The sequence below is a fragment of the Schistocerca serialis genome, chromosome 5 (assembly GCF_023864345.2).
Source record: "Schistocerca serialis cubense isolate TAMUIC-IGC-003099 chromosome 5, iqSchSeri2.2, whole genome shotgun sequence".
Taxonomy (NCBI): Eukaryota; Metazoa; Arthropoda; class Insecta; order Orthoptera; family Acrididae; genus Schistocerca; species Schistocerca serialis.
Genome location: NC_064642.1, coordinates 230,103,189 through 230,121,904, shown reverse-complemented (window position 1 = coordinate 230,121,904; position 18,716 = coordinate 230,103,189).

Here is an 18,716-nt window from a genome sequence, read left to right as displayed (position 1 = left end):
GGCAAATAGAACTCCACCCTGATTGTAGAAAATATACTGCCTTTTTAGCCTTTGGTAACTGTTACCAGTTTCGGAAATTACCGTTTGGACTTACTGTATCTTCAGCAGCATTCATTCGTAGTTTAAATGAAATTTTACCTGTTTATCTTCTTGACATTATTACTTCATATGTTGACGATATTCTTATTGCTAAACGTTCTTGGAGTGAGCACAACAAAATTTTGGATTCATTATTACGTATTTTTGCACGAGTTGGCATTACAGTGAAATTGGAAAAATCTGAATTTGGTCGTTCTCAGGTGAAATTTCTCGGTCACATTATTTCTACAGAAGGTATTCTTCCTGATCCAGAAAAATTAGACGCTATTCGTAATTATGCTGTTCCTACCACAAAACGTGAGGTTCGTAGTTTCCTTGGTGTCTGTAATTTTCTTAGACGCTTTGTTAAATTGGACGATTTGGCCACACTTCGTTTATGTGAACTATCTGGAAAGAAATCTAATTGGTGTTGGGATGAGGAACCTCAGTCAGAATTTGAACAACTTCGTGATGCTTTAGTTGCTGCTCCACTTCTTTCACATCTGGATTTATCTAAAGATTTTTGTTTGGCGACGGACTCATCATACAAAGGCCTAGGTGCACATTTATTTCAAAAGATAGAAGAAGACGGCGTTGTAGTGCAGAAGACTATTGCATTTGGAAGTCGTGTTCTCTCTAAATCAGAAAAGAATTATTCGATAACGGAACTTGAAGCTTTAGCTGTTGTTTGGGCTTTCACAAAATTTCGGACATTTTTGTTTGGCAGACATACTAAGGTTTATACCGATCATCGAGCTCTGGAATTTCTTATGTCAACAAAATTAACTCATGGCAGATTGTCACGATGGGCGTTGTACCTACAGGAATTTGACTTTAGTATTGTTTGCATACAGGGTTCTTCAAATATTGTTGCTGATGCTTTATCACGTGCACCTATGGGTTTGAAACAAAGTGTTGAAGAGGACTGCAAGGAAAACAATTATTGTTTGATGTATATTCAAGGTGTTGCGTTTGAGAACTTTATTTCGTCTTCGCTCCAGGACATCGCTAAGGAGCAAAATAAGGATCCAATCTGGAAGGACATTAAGGAGAAGTGGAGGAGAAAGGAAAGCGTAGCGATTAGACAGCATTATTTAGTTCGCAATGACATTCTTTTTAAACTAAAATCGGTCGACAACTCTGTTTGGTTAGTTTGTATTCCTGATGAGTGGGTTAATAAGCTGATTTGGTATACGGATTTCAGTTATGCACACTTTGGTCCCAGAAAATGCTTTTATAAATTACGGGAAAATTGCTACTTCAGTAATATGGAAAAACGTATTCGATCTGTTCTGGCCAAATGCAAATTATGTCAAAAGGCTAAGCCGCCAACTATTTCTCACAGAGCACCGTTGTTTCCTATCATTCCAGCGAAATTAAAGGACATGGCTGCAGTTGATTTGTTCGGTCCAGTGGTTCGATCTACTAATGGTTTTGCGTACATTTTCGTAGCAGTGGAACTGACATCAAAATATGTGTGTTTTACACCTTTACGCAAAGCAACAGCTCGTTCAGTATCTAATGCTTTCATTAAACATTTTCTTAAAGAAGTTGGTCATGTTGATAAGGTTATATCAGATAATGGATCACAGTTTCGTTCTAAAATTTGGCTTCGTACTCTACGGCGTCGTAAAATTAAACCAATTTTCATTTCACTTTTTCACCCTCAATCTAACGCTTCCGAGAGATGGATGAAGGAAATCAATAAATTGTGTCGTCTTTATTGTCATCAGAATCACAGAACTTGGGATCAGTATCTTCATATTTTTCAAAACATTCTGATTCAACTTCCTTACCGCCAATACTGATATTAAAAAACAAAGCACCGACAAATCGCATATCTGAAATCGTTCCTTTTCCACCTTCATGGAAACTGCGGCACTCTGAAGTTGTCAACCTGGCTCTACAAAATATTGCATCTGCGGCTGCTAGAAGAGAGAAATCAGCAAAACATCCTGGTCGTTTAAAAACTTTTTCAGTTGGCCAAAAGGTATTAATTAAGTCTCATCGTTTGTCTCACAAAGGAAAGGGCTTGTGTCGCAAATTTTTTCTGCTTTATAACGGGCCATATAGAATTCGCAAAATTATTCATGATAACACTGTTGAAGTAGAAACTCTTAAATCACGACGCTCTAAGGGAATACATCATATATCTAAAGTTAAAATTTTTGTGGAATGATATACTTTAGAGAAACTTAACAGCTACATGTAAACATGCAGAGAATACAAGGATACCGCGCTGTGTTTTGGCGGCGGCACATACTCAAAGCAACAGTCAAGTCTGCGCGCCGCACAAGGCAGTCGTTGACCGCAAACAATTGCTTCCTACGTCACGCGCCTACAGCTGATCGAGCTCTCAGTGCGAATGCATTGACAGCCGTAAAAAAATACACAGTCTAATTTCTCCGACTAAATTCAGTATAAAGCTATAGTGACTTGATGAATTATGTTATTAACGTTCCGTATTTTTCAGGATACGGTTGTATAAAATATTTAAGAACTTCAGGTAAATTCTGTGTGTCTCCGACGTTAAGAGGACTTGCTATCGAGAAAATTTCAGAAAGAATGTAATTTCCAAGAAGAAACTAATAAACTAAAAAGGTAACTATTAATTGAGTTTATTTTTTTCATATAACATATTTCCACTTAGGTACGTACTTTAGACGTAATTTGCTGCTCGCAATTACGTGATTCATACTTTGTGCTAATTTCATGTTCTATGAAATTACTTGTGAAGCGACGTGCTTGCGTACGTTAACTGATTTTGACAATGATTATTAATGAACTGGGTTATAACTTGTGTATATTATGCATCGCTTGGCTGCACTGCTTTTTCACTGATGTCATATTTTTTTAATTATGTGCCTGCTGTGCTTATTTATTTAAATTATAATTGTCACCTGATTAGTTGTGCTGATATGTATGTAAGTTATACATTGTGATTTATCTGCTTGCGCCTTCATGTTTACTTATGAAGATTACATATGAACGTCTATTTGCTTATGCTGATATGATGCTAATGACCTGTTTATTATGTTAGATAACATATTTGCTGCCTTGCTTATGGATTGCATATTTACACATTTCTGTTTTGTTTTCATAACTACTCTTTAATTTGGTATATAGAAATGCTGAAGTAAGGTGTGCGAACATGGAGTTTAGGCCACAGTACGGTATTAATTATAGATTGTTCGCTTGACAGAGCCTCGTTGTAGGAATTGTGCTGCATCCACTGGTTGACATTATGTTCTCCACTGGTATATTTACTCGCTATTGCTTGTTTTGCTTACGCTCAGTGCCTTATATTTGTAAGATAAGAAAATGAACTGCTATAATTCGACATAAACGACATTAGTACAAGAAACTTCATAGAAGTCACATGAGCTGGAGGTTTTATGAAAGCTGTATAAATGTATGCTAATAGGAAGGAAGCTAACGACATGACATACCAAAACTAGGTTTAGACCATTGACAGTTACGACACTGCATTTTTCGTGAGCAATTGAAATAGGAAGTGACACTTGACACAAAAAATACTCCACATGTTTGCTTCTGCCATAATTCTTGAAGTGGTGTGCACACTGTGAAATATTATGATCATTCACACTCCGTAATCGTACTTAATTATTGAGAGTTATTCGAACTAAGTCTGTTAGAGGTCATGTATGCATTTCTTTTGTTTATAATTCATAATGAGTAGAAGATTTGGGTCAGATGGATTACACAGAGGTTGTGTGTTGACAGTGTGTCTTCAGATTGTATGGGATGATGAGGTTTGCATTAGGATTTTATCTGTACTTGTTCGAGGAGACTGACTAGAGGAAAGAGTTGTTATGGAAGTGAAATGATATTGGTAATAAGGTTTATATGTATCGGCGTAAAGAAGAGGTATTATTGAGGTATTATTGAGATTGTGTGAAGTTGATGATTATTGGAGTTTTGGTGGACAAGAGGTAAGGTAAATGCTAATAATGATAAGGCTTATATGTATCGACGTAAGAGGTATTATTGAAGTATTGAGATTATGTGATGCTGATGATTATTGGAGTTTTGGTGGATAAGAGGTAAAGTAAGTGAGGTGCATTTTTTTTTTTTTTTTTTTTTTTTTTTGTCTATATGGAACAAGGAGGATGAAGATAGCAGACTAGAACACTAAAGTGGAAGGAAGATTGTCTACACACACTTTGTTAAATCAATAAGCAGTACATACTTTTTTTGAAGAGAGGAAGTATTTGCATATCTTGGCACACTGACAGTTGTTCAGCAACAGTACATTTGATCTGGCTTGGCAAACATTGGTCTTGACATGATGACTATGACGTTGACTAACTATTATTGACTGTTATACATTGCTGCCACTACTACTTGATACACATGATGAACATGAAATTTTGACAGAATTGCATTTACACAGTTAACACTATTGAATTACACAGTAGTACTTAATGTGGATGAAAGATGAGTGAGTGTGTTTTGTGTGTTTTCCTTTCCTAATCCTACCCACCTATCTCCTAAATATTATTTTATTTGTTTGTAGTGGCTTGCACTGACACCCATAAATGTTATAGGTTTACTGATATTTGAGTATTTGTAATAGTTAATATGACAATTATCTGATATCATTTGTGTGTTTATTAGAATTTATATGTTTAGTGTGTAAAAGCATTTGTATGTGTATTCAAACTATTGTTCATGCCTGAACTGTCTGATTAGTGATGGTGAATATTATCAACTGTTACCTGCACTTGTTCAACATTGATGGGTGCCACTTAGAAATGTTTAATTTCTGCTGATGAACTGTGTGATTAGTGATAGTGAATATTATGGACTGTTACTTGTACTTTTTCTACATGATTGGTGCCACTAGGACATGTTTAATTTCTGCTTATAAACTCTGATGAGCAGTGTGATCAGTGATAGTGAATATTATGGACTGTTACTTGTACTTTTTCTACATGATTGGTGCCACTAGGACATGTTTAATTTCTGCTTATAAACTCTGATGAGCAGTGTGATCAGTGATAGTGAATATTATGGACTGTTACTTGTACTTTTTCTACATGATTGGTGCCACTAGGACATGTTTAATTTCTGCTAATAAACTCTGAGGAACAGTGTGATCAGCGATAGTGAATATTATGGACTGCTCTCTGGACCTGCTCATCATTGCTAGGTGCAACTGATGGACTGCTTCTACTGAAATAATGTCACTTGTTGCTGTCTGCACCTGCTCAACATTGCTGGGTGCCACTGATGAACTGCTTCTACTGAAATATTGTCACTTGTTGCTGTCTGCACCTGCTCAACATTGCTGGGTGTCACTGATGGACTGTTTTTACTGAAATAATGTGACCTGTTGCTGTGTGCACCTGTTCAACATTGCTGGGTGCCACTGATGGACTGCTTCTACTGAAATAATGTCACTTGTTGGTGTCTGCACCTGTTCAACATTACTGGGTGCCACTGATGAACTGCTTCTGCTGAAATAATGTCACTTGTTGGTGTCTGCACCTGTTCAACAATGGAACCGCTTCTGCTGAGAAATGTGACTTGTTGCTGTGTGTACCTCTTCAACATTGCTGGGTGCCACAGATGGAACTGCTTCTACTGAAATGATGTAACTTCTTGCTGTCTGCACCTACTCAACATTGCTGGGTGCCACTGATGGATTGCTTCTACTGAAATAATGTCACTTGTTGCTGTCTGCACCTGTTCAACATTGCCGGGTGCCACAAATGGAACTGTTTCTACTGAAATAATGTCACTTGTTGCTGTCTGCACCTGTTCAACATTGCCGGGTGCCACAAATGGAACTCTTTCTACTGAAATAATGTCACTTGTTGCTGTCTGCACCTGTTCAACATTGCCGGGTGCCACAGATGGAACTGCTTCTACTGAAATTATGTCACTTGTTGGTGTCTGCACCTGTTCAACATTACTGGGTGCCACTGATGGACTGCTTCTACTGAAAAGATGTCACCTGTTGGTGTCTGTACTTGCTCAACAGTGCTGAGTGCCACTAATGGAACTGCTTCTGCTGAATGATGTCACTTGTTGGTGTCTGCACCTGTTGACCATTGCTGGGTGCTACTGCTGGAACTACCAACTACTTGTTTTTTTTTAATCATTGAAAGCATTTTATGTGAACATTTGTATAAACTGATTTTTTGTGTATTGTGTGAACGTAAAGTCACATGTATGAAAAGAAGTTGTATTGCTTACTGTATTTTATATATTAGGTTATTGAAAGGTCAGTGCAAAGCCAAAATTTTAACTAATTATGTGATATTTAGGTATTAATATTATCTTTTATTTTTGTCTGTATTTTTGTGGACGAATTTGGTGGTATTTTCACCACCAATGCTGGCAAAAATACCATCAAATTCTGGCCTGTGGAGGAGGGGCATATGAAAGGTGGCTACATCGAGTTGCAGCACTAGTCCGGAGAAAAGATCTGACTCGATGTTAGCAGGTATCCCATGACTTTTATCATCTCAGTGCACAATCACTCCGCATATCTATCACCTGCTCCAATAGAGGTACAAGTCGTCGTACACCGTCAGTGCGTCCATCTCTGTCGATGCCTCGCAATGACTGCCCTATTGTTTTACGTCTTCTCTTGCGTTGTAGCACGTGCCACATTTTGATGGACAGGTTGTAATCGGACTCGTATGAGGTGAGAACGGTGGATGTTCCAGTCTTCTAAGCCCACGTGCACGTGAACTCCTGCATGGGATTCGCTCTGTGGCATCGTGCGTTGTCATGACGGATGGTAAGACACAGCGTCAGAAGGTGTCGTCGGTATCTTCTCAGTGCAAAACGAGGGTGCTGTAGGAGGCTGCAGTAACTGTCTGCCCCTGCGGTATAACGTGATGCAAGATTAACCCACTGATATCGTAAGCCACAATAAGCATCACTTTGATGCCAGCTCGTTCACTGTACACGTTCTGTCGGCGAGGAGAACCAGGGCGTTTCCATCCATTGGACTGCCGATCTTGAATGAAATCCTGCCATCCCAAAACAGTTTAACCTATCTCCCCACCGTATTATATGGCAGTGCTACAAAGTCACACGCCTCACACAGTCCCTGAAAACAATGTTGTGTGCAACTTCAATCTCGATCCACGCACGTTGTTTGTGTTTCCTAAGCATACTGTTACAGCGCTTGAACTGGCCTCTCGCACTTTCACACAATAAATACAGCAGCTGCGTGAAACAGACCAGCCGCCTTTCACTGCAGTACTTCTACTGACCTTCTGCTACCAGACAATACGCGAGCCACTACACACGCATCGTTTATGTTAGGGCAGGGCGCCACTACTTGCTATCCAACCCTCAGATAAGGCATTACATTGCTTCAGAAGTCGTAGGTGTTTCCTAATAGACCTCTAGTTTAATTTTCGCCACAGGTAAAACCACAGAGTTGTTAAGTTGGGTGAGTGTACAGGCCGAAGATTTCCGGCATAGGAAGTCACCCTAATACTGCCAGTGCCTTGTCGAAGAGGGCGGAGGGGCGGACAGAGATGTAGGGCACTATCTTGTCCTTGCGGTGGTAAACTGCCTCTAAAGACGGAAGACTCACCAATGATCAATGGCATGAGGATGCAGAAGGGAATGGAAACCACTGCAGTCCATTACGTTAACACAGCCTGCACCATTATGGAGCCAATATCAGCTTGCACAGTGCCTTGTTGACCGCTAGAATCCATGACTTCTTGGCATCTGCACCATGCTCGAACCCTGCCATTCGCCCTTACCAACTGAAATAGGGACTCATATGACCATAAAAAGGTTTTCCAGTCGTCTAGGGTCCAACCGATAAGGTCGCGAGCCAAGGAGGGATGCTCCAGGTGATGTCGTGGTGTTATCAAAGACTCTCTCGTCGATCGCTGCTGCCATGGCCTATTAACGCCAAATATCGCTGCACATTCCTAAAGTGTGAGTGCGTTCCACAATGATTTCAGGCAGTGTTGCTTGTCTGTTAGCACTGACATTCTACGCAAACAACTTCGCTCTCGGACGTGAAGTGAAGGTCGTTGGCCCTGCGTTGTCCACGGTGAGAGGTAATACCTGAAATACCATACAGTATCAATTCTTGGCACTGTGGATCTCGTAAGATTGAATTCCATAACGGCATCTGGCTCTAACTACCATTCCGCATTCAAAGTCTGTCAGTTCCCGTCGTGCGGCCATAATCACGTTGGAAACCTTCTCAGCTGAATCACCTGAGTACAAATGACATCTCCGCCAATGCAAAGCCCTTTTATTCCTTGTGTACGCGATACTATCGCCATCTCTATATGTGCATATCGCTATCCCGGATTCGTGACCTCACTTGTATTAAGAACAGGTGGTACGATAAAGGTCTGTCAGTGAAGTGTGGTATGAATTACTTCTCCATTACATTTTATCCAAATATGTAACACGGGCCTGTGCTTATAGCTTGTAGCAACGCTCAAGGTCAACACTGATCACTAACAGCTGTCATCATAAGCACAAAATCTGTGCCTGGGTCATCTGTTTGCTTACACTTAGTATAATACGGCGGACGTTTCTGGAAGGCTTTCTCCTGACGGCAGACAGTGGTTTTTGAAGCTCTTGTCTTGACACTATTTGATCAAGCCCCATACATGTTATGTCGCTGAAGTCCTCTTACAAGTTTCTTTCAAATCCCACGAAAATGTATGTGGTTCCATAGTAACTGTCGCAATTCGGCGACAGTAATCGATAATAGTTAATTTCAAATGATAGGAAATTTCCCATATATTGCACTATAACATGGTGAACACGGCATCTCGATATATTTATTCATTCTGGGGCCAAATTTAGCTGCGTGACCCTGCATACACAGCTGGCCATTAGAAGTGTAATACCCGAAGGCGACAAGTAATTACCATCATACTGACAAGACTTATATTACCTTCTTGGATATGCAAATGGTTAGCATTTCATTGTACCATACGAAGTGGTTCTGTCTACATTAGTGTAAAGTGGGGGAATTTGGCGCACCTAAGGCATTTTGATCATAACCTTTATTCTATTATATCTGGCGGCGTTAATTTTCGTATAGCATTTGAATGGTTCAAATGGCTCTGAGCACTATGGGACTTAACTTCTGAGGTCATCAGTCCCCAAGAACTTAGAACTACTTAAACCTAACTAACCTAATTACATCACACACATCCATGCCAGAGGCAGGATTCGAACCTGCGACCCGTATAGCATTAACCTCAAGTGTTTAATGAAGTATATCTTAAAACCATAAGTATTCACCTACATGTTTTAGAAAAACTGATAATTATGACATACCGGGTAAAATGACGCAATAAGTGAAGAAAACCGGTGCAAGGAATGGTATGAGGTATTTAATTCCACACATCTTAAAATACAAAATATTTATATTGAATCTTATGTTTATTAAACAAATCACTGAACAACATAGTGTACAAGAAGAAAAATGAGCAATACATACAAAACAGTAATTACAGCTTCGCTATAAAATGGCGAGAAAAATGAAGAAGAAGACTCGAGCATAAGCGTATTCAACAATTGGTCTCGTGCTTATCTGTAAAACAACTAACGCTTCTTCAGACAGAAGTTATTTATCGTTTACAAAACTATCCCACCCACTGTACTGAGAATGACGCCAAAAAGCACAAGAAAAACACCGGTATCATTCCTTGCCATCTTTGCCAAATTCAGTACATACTGCGAACAGATCTTTGCCTATGTTATGTTGTGGTGGATGGCGCTTCGTCTAATAGAAGTCCCATTACGAACAACATTGATGGCATTTCTTAATTCACCGCCGTCCAAGAAGCTCTCCCTGTTTTACAAGTGTTTGTTCTCGGCATCTGAACAAAGGAATCCATTCTTATAAAACTGATACACTATGTTATTTTGACTTTCATTAAATGTACATTAACGTGTCTCAGACACAACAAAAAGACTGTCACAAATGAAACTTTCAGCCTGTAGGGCTTTCGTCAAAAATAGGCGACACAAACACGCACACACACACACACACACACACACACACACACACACACACACACACGCACACGCACGCAACGCAACTGCAGTAGCAATGTGGCTACAGTTGCCTGGAACTACAGTCAGTTGTATATGAGTTGCGTTTGTCTGTTTGTGTGTGTGTCGCCTACTTTTGACGAAGGCCTTACGGGCCGAAAGTATCATTTGTGACAGTCTTTTTGTTGTTACTGTATGCAACTCAGCATCTCCGCTATATGGTGAGTGGCAACCTTCCTTTTCGTAATATTATTACATTCCGTCCTGGATTTTCGATTGTTTCATTAACGTATCTCATTTAGCTACCTACCTTCAATAGTGCAAAACTGAAGTGGGGTGAAATGATGCACTCGGCCAATTACTCCAGAAAGCATGGCCTATATAAAATTACAGCCCCGGTTGGCTTAAGAGAGAAAATACTTATATAACGATGGTGAATTCTTCTTGGGTTATCAGCCGAGTGGTGGCGTCACCTTGTCGCAACGTTTTATATGAGTTTCGTATCCATCGTCTTCTGGTGAAGTGTCAGGATGCTGCCGAGCGGTCTGAGGCGCTGCAGTCATGGACTGTGCGGCTATCCCGTCGGAGGTTTGAGTCCTCCCTCGGGCATGGGTGTGTGTATTTGTCCTTAGGATAATTTTCGTTAAGTAGTGTGTAAGGTTAGGGACTGATGACCTTAGCAGTTAAGTCCCATAAGATTTCACACACATTTGAACATTTTTTTGTCAGGATGCTGTGTTCTGCATATCTAATTAGCTGCTTGGCCGTCGTCCACTACTCTAGGCCGCCCAATCACGTTCCTCCGGAAGGGGGTGCCGCGTCGGTGGTTGTGTCGGGGAGGGGGAGGGGAGGGGGTGGACCGGTGTCGCGACCCGGTGGCTATCCAGTCTGTCTGCGGACGCCGCTGCCTTCAAATCGGAGCGTTCCTGACGTATTTTGTCAACTGCGGGATTCCACGGTGCAATAAGCTGAAAACCCTATCTTTGTTTACTGAATTGTTGTGCAGACGTATCTCCACTGCCTCTTTGAAGATCGAGTCCCAGAAACCGTTGGCGCTGCCAAGCTTCTTCGTTTTCTTTTCTTTCTGAATTCGAAGGTGTGTCCTTCGGTAATGCTATGTTCTGCTGCCGTGGACTTGTTTGCCTGTCCTAGTCGTATGTTCGTAATGTGTTCAGTACATCGCTGGGAGGTACATCGTTGTGTTTGCCCGATATAATCCATCCCACATTCGCACTCAATACTGCAACCCCATCTGGTCTTTGGTTGAGTATATCTTTAACTTTTTTCGGTGCACGAAAGATGGTCGTTATTTGTGCTTCTTTAATATTCTTGCGATCTTGGCCGTCGGCGGTCCAGCAAACGGCAGAAACGCCACATGGTTAGTTTCGTCTTCTTCTGGTTTCTCCTGCCGCCTCTTGTCCGCACGCTAGGCACGTGTTATTTGTCTCTCGGTGTAGCCGTTGTTTCGGAAGGTTTCCTGCAGATGTGCAAACTCACGCGGCAAACTCTCTCTGTACCAGAGATCGACCTGGCTCTTTGTACTAAGGTGTTTAGTACCGAGTTCCGAGTTACGTTGTGCTGGATTGTGGCGGCACATTCGAAAAAAAAAAACAAAAAAAAACAAAAAAAAAAAAAACGAAGAAGCTATGCAGCGCCAACGGATCCTGGTGGGACACGATCTTCACAACAGTTTAGTAAACAGGGATAGCGGTTTTCAGCTCAGTGCAGCGTGAAGTCCCGCAATTGATATTGTCAGTATTTGCAATCCCCTCCATCCCTCCCCTCTCCTGATCACGCTCCTGCTTGCCAACACCCAAAAGCGACTCGCTGAACATATCCTTGGCCTAAATGGCAAGCAGAAGTCCTGTCAATCGACCAAAATCCTTCCCAAACCCACAACTGCTACCCAACCGCCTACTCGATCCCATTTCTTCAAATCCCCCCCCCCCCCACTCAAGAGCACGTCCACGAAGCAGTGGCGTGCAAAGAAGGACAGGAAAGACAAACACAAAAAGAGCAGGAATTCTACCCCCTGAACCCAAATTGCCCTCCACTACCCCTGAGGAGTCTGCAGCTCCTGAGCCACCGACAACACCTGTCGTCGCCCTGGAAGGGAACCAGGAAACTGGGGAGGATTCAGAGGGCTTTGTGCTGGCGAGAAAAACCTTTCGCTAACCGAGACTTCCACCTTCTCGGAAGGTGGAATGCACCCCAAACAGGTTTGAGGCTGTGGCTGATGCGTCAGACGAAACACAAGAAACAACAGCACAGAATCACACATTACACCACCTCCCACCGATTGTCACAGAGTTTCCCAACAACTACAAGGAACTCCACGACATGATCAAAACATAACTCAAAGAGGACAACTTTACAGCAAAACCAACAGGGGGGGGGGGGGGGGACAAAATAAAGATCACTCTACACAACATGGAAGACTACAACACCATTAAAAAAGACTCTCACAGACAAAAATATACCGCATTACAAGTTCCCCACCACCAAGACAAGGAACAAAAACGTCGTCATTAGGGATCTCCCGAGATGGCTCTTGGCCCAGGCAATCAAGACAGACCTAAATGCCCAGGGATTTTTTGTCAAAACCGTAGAGCAGATGGGCAAAAATGGGGCAGAGAGTAAGTGGCCATTATTCCAAGTCACTCTGCCACACATTCCGCAAAACAGGCGCGATATCAAAGCTGTTCTGGCAGTCCCTGTTACCACGGAGCCACTCCGCTGCAAGAACAAAGTGGTGCAATGCTTCATGTGGCAGGGACTGGATCACATAGCTGCCCACTGCCAGATACCTGTGTGCTGTAGAAAATGCTCCGAACCCCACGACACCAGGACTAGCAGATAAGGTGGGCACTGTGTGGGAAAAACCACACAGCTGGGTACCAAGGCTGTGAGGTCCACAAAAAACACACACAGAAGGCAAAGAGTGCGAAGGTTCCCCCCACACACACGAAAACAAGACACTGCGACTCCATCAAACCACACAGAGAGACAAAGCAGGACAACACACACAGACAAAACTTGGGTAAAACCGAGGCCTGGCACTCCAAGGCCAACATATGTAGAAGTGGCCTCTCCACGAAAGACCCACGGAAACATTGAGAAATCTACGCAAGTCCTGTCACCACAACACCCGACACACACGCAAAAACAACACTGGGTAAAAAACGACAATAACCAGGTCCACCAAGACAGAGGAAGCTCTAGGGAATCGCACACTCAGTCCACCCCCTCAGGTCAATTGTTAGGTATTATGGTCCAGACCTTGAACCTCGTCATGGAAATGATGAAGGGATTCAGGGAGGCCCAGAAGCAGAACACTCAGATCCTCACTGCCCTTCAGGCAGCAGTCCAGCAGTTGCTCCCCTCTGTGACTTCCTCAGTAGTTACAAAACCCCATCATAGATAGACGACCAAATATCCAAAGCCTTACAATGTGCGTCTTTAATGCAGATGGCATTGTCAATCAAGAGGTCGAGTTCAGGGAACTCATGAAGGAGTTCTCCATCGACATATGCATGATGGGGGAAACCCGCCTAAAACTGGGAATAAAAGTGGCAGTCCCCAACCATGTTAGCTACCGTAAAGATACGCCAACCCAAGGTGGAGGAGCGGCCATATACATAAAAAGAGGGCTCCACCCCCACCAGGGATTCATACCATCTACCAATAAAATAGAAGAAGTGGTAATGTAAGTAACCACTGCCACCGGACCCCTAACAATCGTTGCAATTTACCAACCCCCACAAGACGAGATACACGAGGGAGACAGAGCTGCACTAGGGCAAATTGAAGGCAAACTCATAATAGGGGGCGACTTCAATGCCAAACACCCTAATTGGAACTGTAGAGTAACCTCAAGAGCAGGCGCCAAACTGCAACGACTAGTGCGCGACCACCACTTCGAAACATGGGGTCCGGTCGAGCCCACACATTTTCCAAAGAATGGAGGTAGGCCCGATGTGTTAGACATAGCCCTCACTAGGAGGATCACAGGGTTTGTGACCGCAAAGACAATCAACAGAATGTCCTCCGATCACAACCCAGTGATTCTAGAGGTCGATGTGGGAGAACGGGTAGCACTCCCACGGTACCAGACGTCTTACAAACGTACAGACTGGGAGCGATACCGAGAAACTGTCGCCTCTGATATCGCTCGCGCTCCGCCACCTACTGCAGAAACAGTATAATAAGCGCTACAAGACCTAGCAGGAACCATCTTGCAGGGAGCGGAAGACGCCACTCCCCCAGAAAGGGATAGCCCGCCCCTGCAAGTACAACTCCCGGAACATTTACTAGCCCAAATCGGTCACAAGGACAGAGTGGCAAAAGAGTGGAAGATCACCACAAATCAGGCCACCAGGGGTCTGCTCAGTCGTCTGCAGAGAGAGCTGAAGGTAGCGCTCAATGAGCACGGAAACCAGCAATGGCAAAACCGCCTCACAGCTCTCAAAGTAGACGATCTCAACACTATGGCAAGCAACCAAACAATTTACCAAAAGACGCGCTAGGTTGCCGCCACTGCACGGCGAGAGGGGTTTGGCCTACATCCATGCTGAAAGGCCAATGCCCTCGCCTTTGAGAAGCAGTTTGAAGCAGCAGAACCCCAGGATGAAGAACATAAAGAGGGAGTCCGTCGTCAACTGGCTGTCTTCCTCAATGCTGAGGACGACCCAGAGGACGAATCTCCACTTTTCGCCCCTGAAGATGAGGCAAAAGAAATTAGGTCCCTCCCTACAAAAAAGGCGCCTGGACTTGACAGTGTCACCAACCAGCTAGTTAAAAACCTTCCGTCCTCGGCTGTCGAACACCTCGCGAACGTCTTCAACTAGATTACTTGTACCTGTGAATTCCCAGCGTACTGGAAACACACGAAACTGGTCGCTATACATAAACCACGGAAAGACCTTTTATTCCCGCTGTACTACAGGCCGATTAGCCTCTTGCCAACTCTCAGAAAGATCTATGAGCGCTTCCTGCTAATACCCATACGGCATCACAACACCAACGAGCGACATCTGCCGGATTTCCAATTCGGATTCCGACAGAGGCACTCTGCCCCACAACAGATCATGAGACTGGTGGAAGCAGCCACAGAGGGATTCAAACACAGAGGCTACTGTGGGATAGTGCTACTTAATGTAGCCAAAGCCTCGACTCAGTATGGCATAAAGGGCTATTATACAAATTAAACACACAGGGGTTCCCTGGGAGCATAGTCAGACTAATCCAAAGCTACCTCAGGAACAGAACTTTCTCTGTGAAGGTAGAAACAGACAGCTCCACCAAAAGGCGTATTCGTGCTGGGATGCAACAGGGATCGGTCCTGGGGCCCATTTGGTAGTCTGTACATTGCACACTGCACAGTATGCTGACGACACACCCTTTTACACTCGTAAGACGAATAAGGACCTGGTCATTCGTAGGCTACAAAAGGGTTATAGATAACACAGAATCCTAGGCCCGTCGCTGGCGCATCACCATCAACCTTGAAAAGACACAGGCTATGCTGATCACTCGGAGGCTCCGGAGATGCGGACCCCCCCTCAGCGCACCCCCTTCACCTGCACCTACATGGATCCCGACTCCCTTCTCCCCTGGCGCTGATACGCCAAGTATCTCGGTGTAATCTTGGAATCGAGACTAATGTGGAAACATCACATAGACGAGATCCACAGGAAGGTCTGCGCCAGAATGTCCATCCTACACCCAGTCCTCAACACAACCAGCTCCCTTCCCTGCTATGTAGGACTAAACGTCTATCAGGCCCTTATACGGCCAGTAATGGAGTATGTGTGCCCTGTCTGGGGATACCCGGTGAAGCAGCACCTGGACAAACTCCAGAGGCTGCAGAACCGTGCGCCCTCAGGAGGGCGCTTCATCTACCCTTAGGATTCCCTACTGACGATCTACACGCCACTGCCGAAATACCCCTCCTCAAAGAAAGATTCCAAGATCTGGCAAGGGCTTTCTACGAGAGCTACTACACATCTTGAAATAACCTCATCCACTCCCTAGGTCGGTATGGCATGTCCTGTGATAAGCACAAATGCCCTATGACGATCTTCGATGATTAAGTCGAAGAGAAAAATCCCAAAATCGTCAAAACCAATCCTTAATCCTTACAAATACCCAAAATCTCGCCAACCTCAGGTAAGTACAAGACACCACCAGAAGACCATCACAATACACAGTCAAAACATCGTAGATAAACACACACATAATGTACATTGAGGAGTAAAACTCAACAGGCTATAAACTCCTCCATACACTTCCCCAAGGAGATGAAAGTAAAAGGAGAGAGAGAGAGAGAGAGAGAGAGAGAGAGAGAGAGAGGGAGAGAGAGCCTCCCGACGCTTCGCCAGAAGATGATGGGTACGAAACTCAGCGAAAGCTTGCGGCAAGACGACGCCACCACTCGGCTGATAACCCGAGAATAATTCATCATTGGAATGCACTGAGAAAGACTGCAATCGCTTATATAACCATGATTCTTAATGTGCAGAGATGGCATAACAACAGCAACTTTTATTCTAACATAATAGGAAATAACTTACCTCCTAGAAGCTAGAGATCAAATATTAGAAGAAACAAAGGCAAAACACACTATTGCTTCTTTCGCCAACAACTGGCAACGAGCGGTTCCCGCGTTCTGTATACTTATTTGTATAACTGATTTATATAACAGATGACAGCATCGATCAGATAAGACTAGCTCTCACTGTTAAGGACATAATGATGTCCGTCGTTTAACCCGCTCTGCCGAGTTTCTCCACTCTCCCCTATTTATCGAAGGAATGTTTGTCATGCAAAAATCGCATTTGAGTACTTGTTGTTTGTGAGAAGACCACGTCATGCCTCGTCTAAGAAGGAGAAACGTCTACCAGCTCATGTTGGAGTTTAATAGCGACAGGGCAGTGCCCGATTTACTAGACTGCTGATTTTCGTTGCATGGTGTCGCTGCTGCTGATCGCATGATCTCTCTGACACCACGCGACTAGCGCCTGAGAGGAAAAGTATTTTGTTCACTCGACGCCAGAGCATTGTGCAGCCACTCCATATACCTTGACTCAGGAAACAGGCCTGTTTGCGGCAAGATAAGTCTCACATACCACTGCAGCGACGTCTGGAGAACCACTGTCAGCACATCTACCAGTAGCTTGCCTCCCCTTTTTGGGCAGCAGAGAAAGACGACAGTGATGTGCCTAAAGACAAAACTTGGCACAGGAGCCCCTGCACGTTGTCTTTCCACATAATCGCCGTTCAGTGTACAGCATCACAGTGAATGATTGCATGTATGGAGTCTCGAATGAGATCGATCGTTGCCAAAATTGCATTCCCCACCGCCCTACGAGCCTAGCATAAGACGCGATGGTATGAGGTGTCACTGGGTATGGAGCCCATTCGCCTCTTGTTCGCATAGCCGTTAATGTGTGCAGCAGGAGGTGTTATATTTATGCCATGTTAAAGATAACTGCTGTGTCTTATCTTCGAAGTGGCAAAGATGCTATCTTTCAACAAGACAACACGAGGCTAGATGCCGTCCATGCTGTCCTGGCCTATGTCAGTTCGGAGACTGTTCGACTGTTGGCCTAGAGTGGACACTCTCCAGATCTCTCACCGAATGATAGCATCTGGTCAGGCTTGCTGACGAAGTGTCACGCTACCACTCACAATCCACTGAATGGCGTATGAATAAAGGATTGTGGAATGAAACTCGGTTCAGGGAGACGTTCAGCAAGTTTAGCGTCGTTGTTGGAGCCAGAGGTGGCAGCTCTGTGTACTAATTTCATCATGTGTTCTAACTACTACGCGTATACTGCATACTCACAACACGTAAAATTCATCTTTTGCCATCCTATCCATCTGTATATAATTCACAAGACAGTAACAGATCGCATATAATTTACTTATAACGTAGAGAAATTTGTGAATATTTAAATGTGAATTCATTGCGGAATAATGTGAGTTTCCTGCACTGAATATGACCGCAGCAGTTGCGGCGTAACACAAAAATGTGGGCGGGAGAGAGGAGTCGGGTGCTGAGTGCTCCAGCACTCCACAGTGGACGGTCGACCCTCCATAAAGCGCGATAGGACCGGCCGCCTCCCTTTTACATTTTTTTGGGATGTGGAAAATGGTTTCCCCCATTCGCTCTTCTGCTCTCCCTTCACCAGCTTCCGGGTACACAATAGGCGGCCGAAATATGTGTCGCCACACTTTCTGCCTAACAATCAAGTCTCCCTTCTCGTATCTGAGGCATGCCGTACTAAAACTGTTGGCGGTCTCTTCTAGTAAGACTTGAAAGTTTGTCCTCAAGTGGCCGCTACTCTAGGATAGATACTGTCAGCACATATTATATCAAATCTCTTTATACAAGGCTTTTGCATGTGAATTAATATTCATGGCCGATGGCAGTACACCCATATAATGTCTATGTAGCAACGTGCAGTCTTGTGACTGATTTGATGCGTCTCCCCACAAATTCCTCTCTTGTGCTAACCTTTTCGTCTCAGATTAGCATTTGCAACCTATGTACTCAATTATCTGCTCCATGTGTTCCAGTCTCTGTCTTCCGCAACAGTTTTTACCAT